The sequence below is a fragment of the Stegodyphus dumicola genome, chromosome 12, assembly GCF_044657685.1.
Source record: "Stegodyphus dumicola isolate Sdum_Otavi_A_Nest chromosome 12, ASM4465768v1".
NCBI lineage: Eukaryota > Metazoa > Arthropoda > Arachnida > Araneae > Eresidae > Stegodyphus > Stegodyphus dumicola.
This window is the reverse complement of record NC_140779.1, coordinates 107,372,191-107,388,117: the sequence shown is the minus strand read 5'-3', so window position 1 is coordinate 107,388,117 and position 15,927 is coordinate 107,372,191. Positions and strand designations below refer to the sequence as shown.

General features: G+C 31.6%; 1 protein-coding gene across 2 annotated transcripts in view; it reads right to left on the bottom strand.

The window, feature by feature from the left end:
- The window catches only part of LOC118189040 (embryonic polarity protein dorsal-like), an 85,244-nt gene extending 75,919 nt beyond the window's left edge, over positions 1-9,325 (bottom strand). Inside the window, exon 1 of one of the 2 annotated variants that reach the window (XM_085806756.1) lies at positions 9,151-9,325. The gene's annotated coding sequence lies outside the window, so the exon portion shown is untranslated. The remainder of the gene's footprint in view (positions 1-9,150) is intronic. The other variant, XM_085806757.1, reaches the window with a different exon arrangement.
- Positions 9,326-15,927: the final 6,602 nt, after the last annotated feature.

Below are 15,927 nucleotides of genomic sequence, written 5' to 3'. Positions count from 1 at the left end.
TTCTTCAACTTTTATATGCTTTAAATTTAAATTTGTTACATGCTTTAAATTTTAGAAATTAATGCCTATATATACATATATATATATATATATATATATAAATTTAAATTTGTTTAAATTTATATATATATGTATATATAGGCATTAATTTCTAAAATTAGACGTGCTGGAGCCCTGTGGAAGACCATCAGGAAAGAGAAACAAGAATAAAAAATAGAATGACTAATAAAATTATAAATAATTAAAAAAATAATTCAGATAATTAAATAACTAATGATATAAGTAACTAAATAATTAAAATTTAATCAAATGTAAAGTGATAAATCAAAAATTAATAAGAAACTTTTAATATAATTTTAATACCAAAAAATAAAATTTTTGAGATCAAATTTCTGCTGAAGTTTTCTCATTTAGGGTTCTGGTGTGCTTCGGCTAAACTTATGATTTACCCCAAAAGGTAAGAAGGAGCCTGGTTTCAGTGCAATTTAAGTTCCGCATATATATACTAAATGTCACATTAACATGGTAATTATGAACTAAAAATCCATTTTACTTGAATAGTTAAGTTTCATTTAATGTTTTTAAGAAATTTAAGATTTTTTTAACAATAAAGCAGAATTTTTTGATGAAAAAACTACACAGAAACAATTTTACTTAACAAAACTCATTAAGAAGGAAAAATACTAATTGAGTTATATTTACAATAAATGGATTTATGAAATAACAAAAAATATTCTAAGCTGTATATATATGGTAACCACCTGGTGGCAAAGTGGTTAGTGCATCGCACAGCTGCACCACAGGTCCAGGGTTCAATCCTTGGGCTGGGCAAGGCTGACTTAATCTTTCATTCCTAGAATGTGTCAATAAAATGAGTACCAAGTTCGCTTAGGGACTCAACACCAGGGGTCCTGCAACAATCTGACCACTCACCCAGGGAATATGCTGATGCACTTGAATGCACAAGTCGATAAAAAGTTAATAAATTTATTATTCCAAGAAATAAATCAAAATCTTGAAATTTCTTCAGAGATATTGTACAATACAATATCACAATATCCCACAGTAGTTATATTTTAAAATACTAAAACGTTAAGTAGAACACAAATTCAAAATGCAAAGAAAGCTAATCCGATCTCACCATGAATTCGCTACAGTTAACCATAAGAACTAAGTAAACAACTGTGTAAGCAACTGAATCGAGATGTTTTTCTTCAACTTTTATATGCTTTAAATTTAAATTTGTTACATGCTTTAAATTTTAGAAATTAATGCCTATATATACATATATATATATATATATATATATAAATTTAAATTTGTTTAAATTTATATATATATGTATATATAGGCATTAATTTCTAAAATTAGACGTGCTGGAGCCCTGTGGAAGACCATCAGGAAAGAGAAACAAGAATAAAAAATAGAATGACTAATAAAATTATAAATAATTAAAAAAATAATTCAGATAATTAAATAACTAATGATATAAGTAACTAAATAATTAAAATTTAATCAAATGTAAAGTGATAAATCAAAAATTAATAAGAAACTTTTAATATAATTTTAATACCAAAAAATAAAATTTTTGAGATCAAATTTCTGCTGAAGTTTTTTCATTTAGGGTTCTGGTGTGCTTTGGCTAAACTTATGATTTACCCCAAAAGGTAAGAAGGAGCCTGGTTTCAGTGCAATTTAAGTTCCGCATATATATACTAAATGTCACATTAACATGGTAATTATGAACTAAAAATCCATTTTACTTGAATAGTTAAGTTTCATTTAATGTTTTTAAGAAATTTAAGATTTTTTTAACAATAAAGCAGAATTTTTTGATGAAAAAACTACACAGAAACAATTTTACTTAACAAAACTCATTAAGAAGGAAAAATACTAATTAAGTTATATTTACAATAAATGGATTTATGAAATGCATAATAAGAGCTGCTGGAGGCCCATTACAGATACCACTAATAACATAAGCCCCTCATATCCCTATCTATTATGCTTTTTTAATTGAAATTTTACTTTCATTCAAGAAACTGAAAATGAGTTCTTTCAGTCCTTCATAAGAATGATCTTTTACAACATAAAATTTGAGAAATGCTTTTTCAATCATAAAATTTATGGGGATTGTTTCTCACAATATAAACATGTCTAAAATTGATACTCATTAGATCTGTCTTCGATATATCTAATAGTACAGCTAATAGTACAAAATAAAAAGGAGATGTTTTCCTGTAGCTCATCAAAATTTTTTTCTAAATTATGAACAGCACACTGAATTAATTCATTCTGCATGGTAGGTATCAAATATCACAAACTTCTTAATGGCATTTAAAAAATTTCTTTTCATAACATTGCCATATTTACATAATAATTTAACCTGTGATAAAAACTGCCATTATTATAGCTTTATTATGTCCATGAAAAGCTAACACATTTTTGACAGCATAAATGTAATGTTAAATAATGGCTCTAAAATCATTTTCCAAAAATTTGCCTAGAATCAAATTTGATCTTCAAAGTCTTTATCAGTAGTCAAATATATATATATATATATATATATATATTCTATTGGTCATATGCAGCACTTGCTTCTATACATTCCATTAAATTTTTCCAATCTCTAATACCTGAATGCCAACTATTATCAGAGTTAAAAAATAACCAACAAGGTTTACAATGAGCAACACATCAATAATTTAAAGTAACACAATCAATGTCAAGGCATGTGTCCATATTTCATCATAGATGTATTATATGCTGCATTAAAATGCCTATTCCCTTGTTTTTAGTATCTTTTAAGGAAATTGCCTGTTGGATATTTTTTCAGTTTCATCACAATTAGTTATCAGAAGTACAACTAAGTTTCCACCATTTTTTTTTTATCAGAAACTGGGCATTTATTGGGAAAGAAAGGTACCATATGTTTTCATTTAAAATACTGTAAATCACTAGCCACTACTTTTCCCCATCTTTCTGGCAGCATTCTGATATCGCATCGGAAGAATGCTTCATTTTGAGGCTATCCACAAATCAATCGAAATTTTGGTATCTTCATATGATGTGAAGCGCTGCTCAGACAGGCCATGTGTCCTCAATTGAAACAAGCAGTAATCAGAATGAGCAATGTCTGGTGAATACAGCAGGAGATGGAAAACTTTTTATTTGAATGTTTCCAAGTAGGTTTTTACTGGAGCCAAAATATATGGGAAAAGGGTAATCATGCAGGAGATTTAATTTTGTTACATCTGGAGTAGCAGTGGACACATTTTTTGAATGGTTGCCTCAGTATCATCAATTGCATTCAATTGGGTGCCTCATTAATGGTTTCTCTTAATTTGAGCAACTTATAAGACATAATACCAAATTGATCCCACTATATATACACAACACGATTTTTTTTTCCATGAATATTTGGCTTGGCTGTCAATGTTGAAGTATGGCCAGGTAGTCCTCACAATTTCTTCTTCTTTGGGTTATCGTAGTGGATCCATTTTTCCTCGCTAGTGACTATGCAATGCAAAAATCTCTTTTGTTTATGCCTGGAAAGCAGCATTTCTCGTATAAAAAATCAGTGTTCAACGTTTCTCTACTTTAGTTTATATAAAGCAACATTTCCTTGCTTTTTGAATCATTCCCAATGATTTTAAATAATTTGAAATTGCTTGCCGAGTCGCCCCTAATGTAATAGCAAGTTCTACTTGCATTTGGCACAAATCTTTATCAATTAATGCTTCCAATTCTGCATTTATAACACTCATTCTTCCACTATATTCTTTATCTTTGATGTCAAATTCAACATTCTTAAACTTTTGAAACCACTCTTATCTCCAAACAACTTATCTCACTTACGGCAGCCTTATAATATGATTCTACAAGCAATCAATACACCTCAGCTTCAGATTTCTTCAAATTAAAGAAATAAATCAAAAGTTCAAGCAAATAATGCTCACTCAGCTCAAAATTTGATATTTTCTCATGAAAAAAATATATGATGCTGATACAAAATCACTATTTCATGGTCATGATAGCAGATGTCCAACCTTGCGATATGAATCGTTACATTGTATACTTTCAACCATAACTTACTGTTGGTGGCCTTTTTGTCAAATAGCAGACTTATTTTTGTACTCCCAACAGAAATCTTCTCATATCATCAGTAAAAATGTTATCTATATAATTACGTACATCTGTTGATGTGCACGTATCTGTTTCTTCTATATATTTATTGTCAGCCTTGTAAGCAGAGGTGACTTCATATGATAATACAGTTTTTTGTTCAGGCTGTTCAACCTTACCGGCAGAGACGATATCTATTAAATCTTTGATACTGTTCTGTTATCAGGACTTGGATTCAAAAATATATGTGTACATATATGGATGTACGTGTTCATGTATGCATATATATATATATTTATGTGTTCAAATGTATGTGTGTGTACACATACATGTATGCACATACGTACACATGTCCATATATTCACACATTTCTGAATCTAGTCCCGATAACGGAACAGTACTAAATCTTTTTCTGTGTATGATATTTTAATAACAAAGTTGTTTTATTTTGGGGGGCTTTTTTTCTTTCTTCTGCCTACTCTTTTTAATTTGGGGTCTCACGCTTTTGTTTTTTCTTATACATTTCAACTAACAATGCACATAGTACTTTTTCAACTGTTATAATTATTTTAATGTTTCTTACCTTCATATTTTCCAACCACAAAACTTCATAAAGCAATTCTTAAGAATTTGGAGAACTAAATATAGCACACAGACTATTACAGAACATAGGCACCTTGCTGTTCTGGCTGTCCCTTTCATCAAATGCACATGTGGAATTAAACCAAAACTAGCCTATTTGGTTTGTGATAAAAAAAATTTTCTATGCTTGAAGACCTTCTTATAATCAAATATAAAAAACACAGCAGAAACAAATACAATATAATTATCACAAACAAAACAGGCTAGCTTTGGTCGACTGCATATGTGCATTTGATGACAAAGCTGCTACACTGTAGATGAGCCAATACATATAAACTAAAGAATTAATTATTCCAAATTTTATATTATTTAAGAATATATATAAGAGTCACAGTAAAATTGGAGTACAGTCAAAAGTCGTTAATCCGGACTCGTCGGGACTTCGGCGATTCCGGATTATCGATTTTTCCAGATTATAGATCATCAGTTTAAATCTCGTAAGATGGCATGCAGAAATTCTAAAATTAAAGATATGAAACCGTAATTTATGAAATAAAGAACAATTATGATCTAAAAGGTATCAAAATTTGCAAAAAGAAAAAGCTTAATATTTATTTGTTTACTTTATTAAGCATTTCTTTCAATGTAAGTTGTTTAAGTTTTGCTTCGTTTCATGTGATAATACTTTCTCTTTAATTCTATTAAACAGACATAATTTCTTGTTCAGTTACAAAGTTCCGCTGTTCAAGTCCTATAATTGCTATGTCGAGAACACCGACTAATTTGTCAATCGAAACTTTTTCGTTTTCAATAACCTCTGTCACTTGAGATGAAATACTACATTTGGTAAGGAATTATAAGCCAAATAAAATAAAAACATCCGCGCTGAAGATAAGGATAGTGCTGACAGATCAACTTCCAATTCATTACGCGCCCACAGCAACGATCCCCCCGCCGAGCAGCGTGAAATTGATAAACAGATTTCGGATTTCAAAATATACTTTCGCTTTAGATACTTTACATATTAACAAATATATATCGGAAATTCTATTTGATATAATTGAAAGTTTAAGCTTACTTTTATAAAATTGCTCTTACAGTCTGCAAAAAATAATAAGCCGGATCCAATTCGAAAATTAAGGAACAACGCAATCATCAACATTAACTGAAATAGATAATTAGATAATTTTAGCTTATACGTCCATTATACATAAAACGCGCACGCGAAAACGCATTCTGCACTTGCGCACACTCATATGCGCAGTCGTAAAAGGTCTTACGCGCACGCGTAAACGCCTATGCGCATGTGTCAACGCAGCGCATGTGCAGAAAGTTTTTAGTTTTAAGGTCCGGATTATAGATCATTCCGAATTATGGGTGTCCGAATTAACGACTTTTGACTGTATTATTTTGGAATTATAGTCAAGAAAGTAATATTTACTCAAGGCCTTTAGGAAGTTAAGGATTTTGGGCCATACCTTTAGCTGCTTGGAGGGTTAATACCAAGAAAAGTCCTGTACTATTTTTTATTGTTTCGACAGATGATGGAAAAAGTCCCCTCCCAATCCCAGCATTGAAAATCCCATTACTGAATTATTTAGTTAGCTATAATACAGTCAAAAGTTGTTAATTCGGACACCCATAATCTGGAATGATCTATAATACGGACCTCAAAGCTACAAACTTTCTGCGCATGCGTCGCGTTGATGGATGCGCGCAAGATCTTTATGGCTGCGCATGCGCAAAATACGTTTACGCATGCGCGTTTAATGTATAACGGACAGTATAAGCTAAGATAAAATTATCTAATTCAGTTAATGTTGCAGATTGCGTTCTTCCTTAATCTTCGAATTGGATCCGGCTTATTATTTTTTGCAGACTGTTAGAGCAATTTTATAAAAGTAAGCTTGAACTTTCGATTATGTTAAATAGAATTTCCGATATATATTTACTAATATGTAAAGGATCTACAAAGCGAAAGTATGTTTCGAAGTCCATTAAACAAAAGTGGAATTGCTTCAAAAAATGACCTAACCATTCCGAAATCTGTTTATCAATTTCACGCTGCTCTGCGGAGGTGTGTGTGGGGGGGGGGGGGGGGAACGCTGCGGTGTGCAATGAATTGGAAGTTGATCTGTCAGCACTATCCTTATTTTCAGGGCAGATGTTTTCATTTTATTTGGCTTATAATTCCTTACCAAATGTAGTACTTCATCTCGATGTATTCCGTCTTTGCTCTGATTTAAATCAAATTCCTCATCATTATAAATATTACGAATACACATCAAATAGTTTTCTGGTTGCAATTTTCTAATTTCCACTATGCGTAATGTATGCTTTACGCTTGCGCGCGTTGAAAGAAATGTTTAATAAAGTAAAGAAATAAATATTAAGCTCCCCCCTTTTTTTTGTGTGTGTAAATTTTGATACCCTTTAGATCATAATTGCTCTTTATTTCATAAATTACGGTTTCATATTTTTAATTTTATAATTTCTGCATGCCATCTTACCAGATTTAAACTGATGATCTATAATCCGGAAAAATCGATAATCCGGAATCGCCGAAGTCCTGACGAGTCCAGATTAATGACTTTTGACTGTATAAACATCTGAAATAACAGTAGCCGTACTAGTTACTAAAATTCTGCTAAAGTAAATTGTGCAATCTATGAAGACGGCCTTTCAGGGAGATAAATATGTGAAAAAAAGGTAGGGACCAAAAAAAGGAAGACACTACCAGTATTGTACTATTTAAGGCTATATTTACTGCATATGACATTTCTGGCTGAAAATATACTTTATCGCACCTAACAAAATAAGCTGAATTACTGCATCTGTACATATGTAAAATTATTATTATCATTAAACAGAAGGTTTTGTTTTTAAAGATGACATATCATCATGAATATGTTTTATTTCGTATCACCGTAATTACTCAAAAACAATGCAGAAAAGTTTAAAAAAGAAAGCTGCAGGAATAGCATATAAGTGGATTATTATGCATAATTTGATAACAACTATATAAGAGCCATTATCAAATCATGCCAACTTAAAATCAAGAAAGCACAGTGTTAGTAAGAACTAGATTACGCACTACGCAACATAAACACATGCTTAAGGTATCAAGGGAAGTGAATATCACAAAAAGATGCTTATGAACTTGTTAAAGAGATTCTACAAAAATTTCCCATTGGTAATTTTAACATAGAATGCATGAGGCAGCTAAACCCTGACCAAAAACAAAAAGAAATGATGAAAAACTTGTATAAATGTTTTAAGTGCTTACGGCATCTAAAAGATTTAATCTGGCTCTGATTACAGCATTTATTAATAACTCTGAACAATTCTAGTCTCATGACACATAATTACTCACGGAATTTAACTGCTCTACTTGGTCACATTCTGCCTGACTTTGTGTCACTTGAGTTTAACTGTTAATATTTGACAACGATTTATTCTTTTTGTGAAATAGAGATTACTGCACAATTAGCAGTCATTTTTAAAATTAATAGTGTAATATAGACAAATTATGATTAAAATGGAATTCTATATATAAATATTTTATAAGGGAGTAAAACTTTATATAATTATTATGAAGAAGGACAAATTGCAAATCATAAACCACACATAAACATGTATCTTTCAAAAGCTGCTCATATTTTACACATACATCATTTACTCAAATATAACATTTTAGAGAGTTGTCTTTTGATAAATTACATTAAATTATTTATTGAGATAATTTCAATTCATTATGCGGTGCAATATTATGCACAGCAAACTGTGTAATCTTTAAAAAATATTAAATAAACAGCTTGTAGCGAATAGTCATAAGTATATAGAACCAGTTCTTCAAATTAGTTTTTTGTTATTAGCTTTACTGTTTCAGTAATTTAATTAGAATGAATTAAAAACACTTCATAAACACACATCATACTTTTATATGATTAATGCTTAAATTCACATTTATTAAGAATTTCAAAATTAAAATTATAGCATTAATATTTCAGATGCTGTAAGAACTAAAAATCCAAATGTTAATTAAAAATGGGTGGGTAAGAGAAAAAATTATATATATATATATAATTCCTACATCTATAAAATTACACTTTGAAATTGTAATAAAGGAAGCTCTAAATTACCGACTTGAATATAATACTATATATGCTTTATTTTATTTCGTTACTTAAGTTGCTCAATTATAAGTATGGTTGAATCTCGCTGGATGGAGTTATTTCCCCAACGTATAAATATTTCATGTTTTAGAAACAACAAAATTAAGGGTACTCTGTTAAAAAATGTGCATATTTTTATTTTATGTTTGCGATAAGCAACACTTAAGAAATCAAAAAGCAGAACTGGTAAACACAGTCCTGGTTTCGATATGATATGAAGCATGTAACAAAGTAATACGTGAGCTTAGAAATGACATCTGAAACTCACCTGACAGTAAGTATTTTTAAGCTACATCACGCTCTCTCTTTAACGTAAGATCCACTACCATTCACTGAATATCGCAAAATAATACGAGAATACACTCGCGCTCACATGAGTCATTAATACAGTTTTAGAAGTTCTATTCCACGAAATTTCGTCCACCGTTTTGGTGCCAGTGTTCTTATTGGTTGAAAGTATGTACGTCACAGATTGCGTTTTTCCCAAGCAACTGTGTCGAACAGTATTAAAATTTAAAGTTTAATATTACAGTATTAATTAGCTTATTATTACTCAATATAATATTAAGAAAATAAAAACACATTTTCTTAGCTTCCCAATGTACACAGACAATTTTATATCATAATTTATTTTAGAATACCCGATGGGTAGGGAAATTCCCACAGTATGAGAGAGGGAAAAAAAAAAGTTTTTGTTATGTAATGGGTACAAACCACTGAAAATTTCCAAGTTTGCCGTTAATACCGTGACATGACTTTTTAAAACATAGTTGCGGTTTTATTTATAAAACTGATAATTTAGATATTAATGAAAACTCTCAACTAGCCTTGAGACTTTTGAATTCAATTATGATTTCTGTTCTGAACGCGAGAGATATTATATGCGGTTCTTTTTATCTTTATTGCAGAATACGTAATTTTTTTGCTTTGTTTTGTTTTTTAATTTAGGTTTTTGTGAGAGTAATGGCATGTTCTTCATAAAAGTGACTTAATACCTATTAAGCAGAGATATATCATAAATTACTCTCAACAAGAATTGCAATAGTATTTGAGAAAATTAACTTAGTGCTTTTGAAATAAACAGTAAGTAGCTTGAAGTAAATATTAGCACAGATAGAGATGAAAATGTCCACTGAACTTCAATATTAAAATACATGCACTAAAAAATAACAAAGATTTCCGCCAAACGAAGGAATTTCGTATATGGTAGAAAATTTTGCTAACAAAAAGCAGATCATGTTATGAGTAGCCTACTCTTTCCGGCCGATGCTATTCGCACCACCGGTGAGATTAGCCGCTTAAGCTACTCACACCAACATTAACCACGCATGCGCATTGAGCTGGCAAAGGCGGGTTTCTACCTTGTCGTAGTTTATCATTTTTTAAGCGTTGGCGACTTTCAAAAGCTTAGAAAGTGGGTTCCTTTTCTTATAAAAAGAAGGAACACATTTCCTTTTATTAAAGTATATATAAAAAAGGGCAGATTTTTATGTTCGCAATGTTTATCCTTTTTCTGAACGGTTTGAATAGTTTTAAATGACTGATCTGAAGGGAGAGGGGCAAAATCGTGTTGACATTTTTTGTACTTCTTAGAATACATTTAGCTTTAAAGATGTGTTTTGCTCAATCAAGTTTTTAATTCATTCCTCTTTGAAAAATTTCGTCCGATAAAAGATACTCAAAATTAGACAGTGGATTTCTGTGTAGAAAATTTAGACATGAAATAAGTTAAAAGCGATTATATGAACTATTAAATGAATTATTCTGTATGCCTGCTTATTTTTTTTTATGGAAATACTTGGCATTTTCAGGACACAAAAAGTGCTTCAAAGAACTTTGAAATATTAGTACAAACACATTAATCAATTAAATTAAAATAAATAATGGGATGTAATTTAAAAGACAGAAATAATTTAATGTAAGAGAATGACTTAGATTTAAAAATTTGCACACACAAATGATTTATCAGATTTTATAAGGTTTTAATTTCATAAATAACTTTGATATTGAATATGGGATTTTAACCTATAAACATGAGTGGATACTGAAAAAGTGATGAATATATAAGAATATTATAATTTTCACTAAGTTTTCTTATTGAATAATAAATTCTGACAGTCCAATGCTATAAGACTAGGGTCTAAGTTTGCATAAAAATTCCTCTGTTAAATAAAAGAATTTAAGTAATTTCTGTAGCCTTTTTGTCAATACACTGAAGATTTTTAACTAATTACTCGTCCTCGCTTGCAATTAGAACCATCATTAAATCCCTATTTTATCTAATCATTTCCTGAACATTATCATGTATATAGATTGACTTCGTCTTTGTAACTGATAATTATTACTTGCAAATTATTCTCTTGCTGGTGAACTATTAACAACCCTTTCTATTGCTGAGTTAGAGTTAACAACCTTCGCTCTCACTTCCGCCTGCCTTGTACCTGGGCTGCTTATGCGCATGCGCGAAAGTAGGTGCTCTTTCCCATCCCCTGTAATATTTATATTCACTATTTAGCGCGCATAATTTTACGAATTTTTAATTTGCATTTTTAGGTACTGTAGATTGGTGACACTTATTTCATGGTACAATTCTGCTGGTGATCTTTTGCAAATGAATGAATTTTTGTATGAAATTTAACTCATTATTCTTTGGAATTATTTGTTACGAAATCTGACAATAAAATACACACGAGTGTTTTTTTAAAATGCATTTCATGTGTCCTTGCCTCTTCACGTTGTCTCTGCTGATCCATAAGAAAAAAATTGCAAACGTTGCTCATTTATTTATTCATTTATGCCTCACTCCTGCCATTTTGGCAAAAGAACTAAACATTTGAAAGCTGTTGCATTTTACGTGGTTACCCTTCTATCGTCATTTAAGGAACTTGCAAGATCTCCTTCTTCTTCAAATTTAAAACGAGCTAAGAACGCTTAATTTCCACCCGCCATTCATTGGTAAACTTATTCTCGATTCTCCTTTTCAATAACTTCAAACAGTATTGTTTTATATTTTTCTTTATACCAATCAAGACAAAAAAGGTTTATTTGTGAGAGACGAAATGCCGGACCTTTATTCATGGGCATTTGTAAAATACTTTGTGAGGTGGGTGGGGTTTTGCGTGTATAGGACCTATCTGAAGATCTTTCAAATTCGAGAAGAAATGGATTTGCAACAAATGCACCTATCTGCAGCAAAAGGAAGTAAAAATGTCTTCAGCTGTTGGGCTTTCCATTGTTGGCATAAAAACTAAAACTTTCGATTTGCGGATGCCGAAATCTTTGCTCGCATTGATTTTACTTTCAATTTGGAGTCTTTAGAAACTTCAGAAATCTTTCTACATAATAATTAAATAACAACGCGGTTCTCCTCCGTTCTTACCGGAAATTGGGGGGGGGAAGAACTGTTCCGAGATCCAGCTGCTTTTTTTTCATTTAACATTCCAACTTACACTCAAAACACCATACTCTGCTTATTGTAACAACAATATTTAGACAATATCGACTATTTCGAAAGGAACTAGCCGGTGATATGTTCTTCTTTTTTTGTGATAATTTTTTGCAATGAACTATTTTTTGTTTAGGAATTACTATATTGACTTGTGTACAAGACAGTATCACATACAACACCACATTTCTTGAATATCTTTCGCAAGAAAAAGAAAAATAAAAATTTGTATACAAGACGATTAACATGTAGAAATACAGAGCGTTTAAATTGTTCTACATGAATTTCGAAGTGGTCTTTTGTAAGATATATCCCATCTGCTCACTAAACATCTGCTAGCACAGCCGCGTCTAAAAAATTTCAAAATCGGAATTTACTAAATATTTTTTGATATATGCGATTTTTATAGATATAAAATGCCTTAAAATGAAAAGACTTTGAGGTTCACCGTGATCTTCATGTTGTCTCGCGAACATTGCAGCTGGACAGCCTTTTTATTATAATAATAAATCTCAGAATCAGGCCTGGATTAACCACCAAGCAATATAAGCACGTGCTTAGGATATCAAGGAAAGGGGGTACGACAGAAAGGTCTTTAGGCACTAAAGAAAGAAGACACTAAAAAATTTCGCATTGACGGTTTTATTATGGAATGCATGCTGCAACTAAACCAAAACAGAGAGTGACAGAGGCAATGAAGAGGAAACTGCCGTAAACAAATGTGAGGTCATCAAAATCTTTTAAGTTTTTAGGGTCTCTACAGTTCTTAATTCGACTTTGCTCGAAACAAGTAAAGTTTAGATTACTGTCTCATTAAAGTTCTTTCGTTGCACGCACTTCAGTTTTTAAATACTTATTAGATTAAAATATTACATAGGTAGGTTTTGACTGAATTAGTTTGAACTGCTGTTCTTTAGAGACTGGTAAAAACCACTCCTTTAAATGATCAGACCGGAGCCGTTCGCTCACTGAAGTGAATCAGTTGATTTTAACGATTCATCGCTCACTAAAAATGAACTTGATGAATGCTTTCGGAACAGGTATGGATTAAGAGCGGTATGCAGAGATGGGGGAAAAGCAGAAAGAACTAAACAATGCATGGGATCGCTGAGATCGACTCAAACAAACCGCTCAATCCCCGGACTGATTTCTTTTAACTCCATTCCGTAAAAAAAAACTTTCCACAAAGAACAACAATAAAATGCTAGAATTTAAAAAAATGCTAAAAGTTAAAAAATATGAAAACTAAACTCGCTTTTGTTAAAGATTACATTATTTTATTATTATAATTGATACTTTGTTGGTACTACAAAAGAGAGTGTAAAAATAAGTTTTTAAATTAGAGGCAGATCCCGAAAAACAGGAAATTGTCTGCTGACAATACCAACATTTTCCTCTTTTTAATCTAATTTGACAAAATGATACCAAATATAGCTCGAGGTTTTTCTATTGGTAGGATCCACATTTCGTTCTGCGACATTGAAACAATACATTAGAAGAAAAAATTTATGTTTATAAATACACACTAATTCTAAAGAAGATTAAAGAGAAAATCACAGGTCTTGATTACAAGACGTAAGCAAATAAAAAAAAATATAGACGTAAAATAAGCAAATAAATAAAACTATGATTTATCATTTTACATAAACATTACAGTTATATTGTATAAAAAAAGGTAATACCTAATATATATAGCTATACTAGGACATAATATTCAAAGAATCGAAATGAAACTCAAAGGAACAGCTCCGAGGAAGCGAAAAGAGCAAATGATTGATCAAAACTCCTCCGGAGACAGATTTGAAACAGCAATCAGAATCATATGTGCATCTAGAGCAGGAGAGATGAAAGTACGAAAAATCACGACTCCGAAAGCCCCTGATCTGCCACTAGTGTCGGAAATCGCCGAAGCGCAAGACAGCTGGGAATCCAAAGAACTAGTTCCTATAATCTATACGTACTTTAAACAAATCTTCGCACTGCCAGACCATTCATTTGCAAACAATGGGCGTCGGTTTATTTAATGTTTTGTTTTTTAAATACTAGGTGGAGCAAAAGCAAGCCAAAAGCATATATATATATGTATGTAAGGTAAAAAATATGTAGATCAAAATTATAATTTAAACTAACAGTAAAACTTTAATTCTCTGTCTCTTCTAAAAATCGTAATAACTTCTCTGGATTGAAAAAGATTGAAAAAGTCCGATTTTGTGTCAAAATACCCATGTTAGAATATTTCTATATATAAATCTAATATATATCCTAAGTCGCACTTCCGAGACATGAAAAACGCAATTTGAATTTCGTCAATCTGCCCGGTGAAACGAGAGATATAGAACTGTCTCCCCCCCTTTTTTTTTGGCGCAGTGTACATATCTATATGTAAGTGTGTGTGTGTGTGTGGTAAAAAATAAATGTGATGAGTACTCGAATTCAATCGCGTCAGCGTCATTTTTATACATCTACTCTTAGACGTAACGACTGCCAAAAATTAAAGTACCGGGTTTCTTCTATTTAAGGTATTTCTCCCACCTTCTTAGCGTACCTTCGTGGGGTAATGGTCGGGGCGTATTCGAGAAATTCACAGTCGGCGTGTGTTCGAGAGGTCGAAAGTTCGAGTCCCGGCCAGGGAATTTCTCAATTTTCATCTCTTCTACTTAGAAATAACTTGACGTTTCTACAGTGGCGCCCGAACTAAAAATACACGTGGATAATGATTTTCCATCACCAACATTTGGCGATTAGGTCCTTAATACCCAGTCGCACTTTAAAAGGAGAAGTATGTAAGCATTTCTCCCACCTTCTTAGCATACCTTCGTGTTATAATGGTCAGCACTCTGTGGTTCGAATCCCGGCGAGGGCATTGCTCATTTTTCATCTCTTTGAAATAACCTAATGTCTCTACACTTCTACGCATTAAAATATCACATATAAATAAAGCCGGTAGGATTCACTTGCGGTGAGGCATTCCAATGGATTTTCAACGATAGGGTGACTGCAAGGACAAAAAATTGGGAGCTGATTTGCGTGCGCATGGCTATTGAAGGGTGTTTCTTCTATGTCTTCAATAAAGTGTGCCAAGTTCGTATAATGTGTGGAGTGAAAAAAAAAATTCTAGTAATGATATCTGCTGAGATGGTGTGTTTACGCGTATCATCGAATATTTAGGGTGCTTCAGTTTTTTTTCCCCAAAGTATGTTTCAGTACAAGGTTTTCTAAAAGTGTGTTTCAGTGCAAAGTTTGCTAAAAGTGTGTTTCAGTACAAGGTTTTCTAAAAGTGTGTTTAAGTGCTTTATTCTGCAAATTCTTCAGAAAAGTGTGATTATTGCAAATTCTTCACAAAGTTAAAAAGAATTCTCAGTGGTGTATTTCAGAGTTTCGTTATGGAAATTAGGTCACAAAAATAAAATTGGCTACGGAAAAAACTGAAATTGCTACAGTAAATATGGACAAACTTCAGTGTGCAGTGTTAACAGTTCAAATAGTGACTTTCCTATATATAAATATTTTTTATTGTTTGAAAAGAAATGCGTTAAAGTAAGTTAAGGAGTAAGTTAAAATATTACTGACAAAGAAAAATCCTTAGCGTTTTCAGCATGT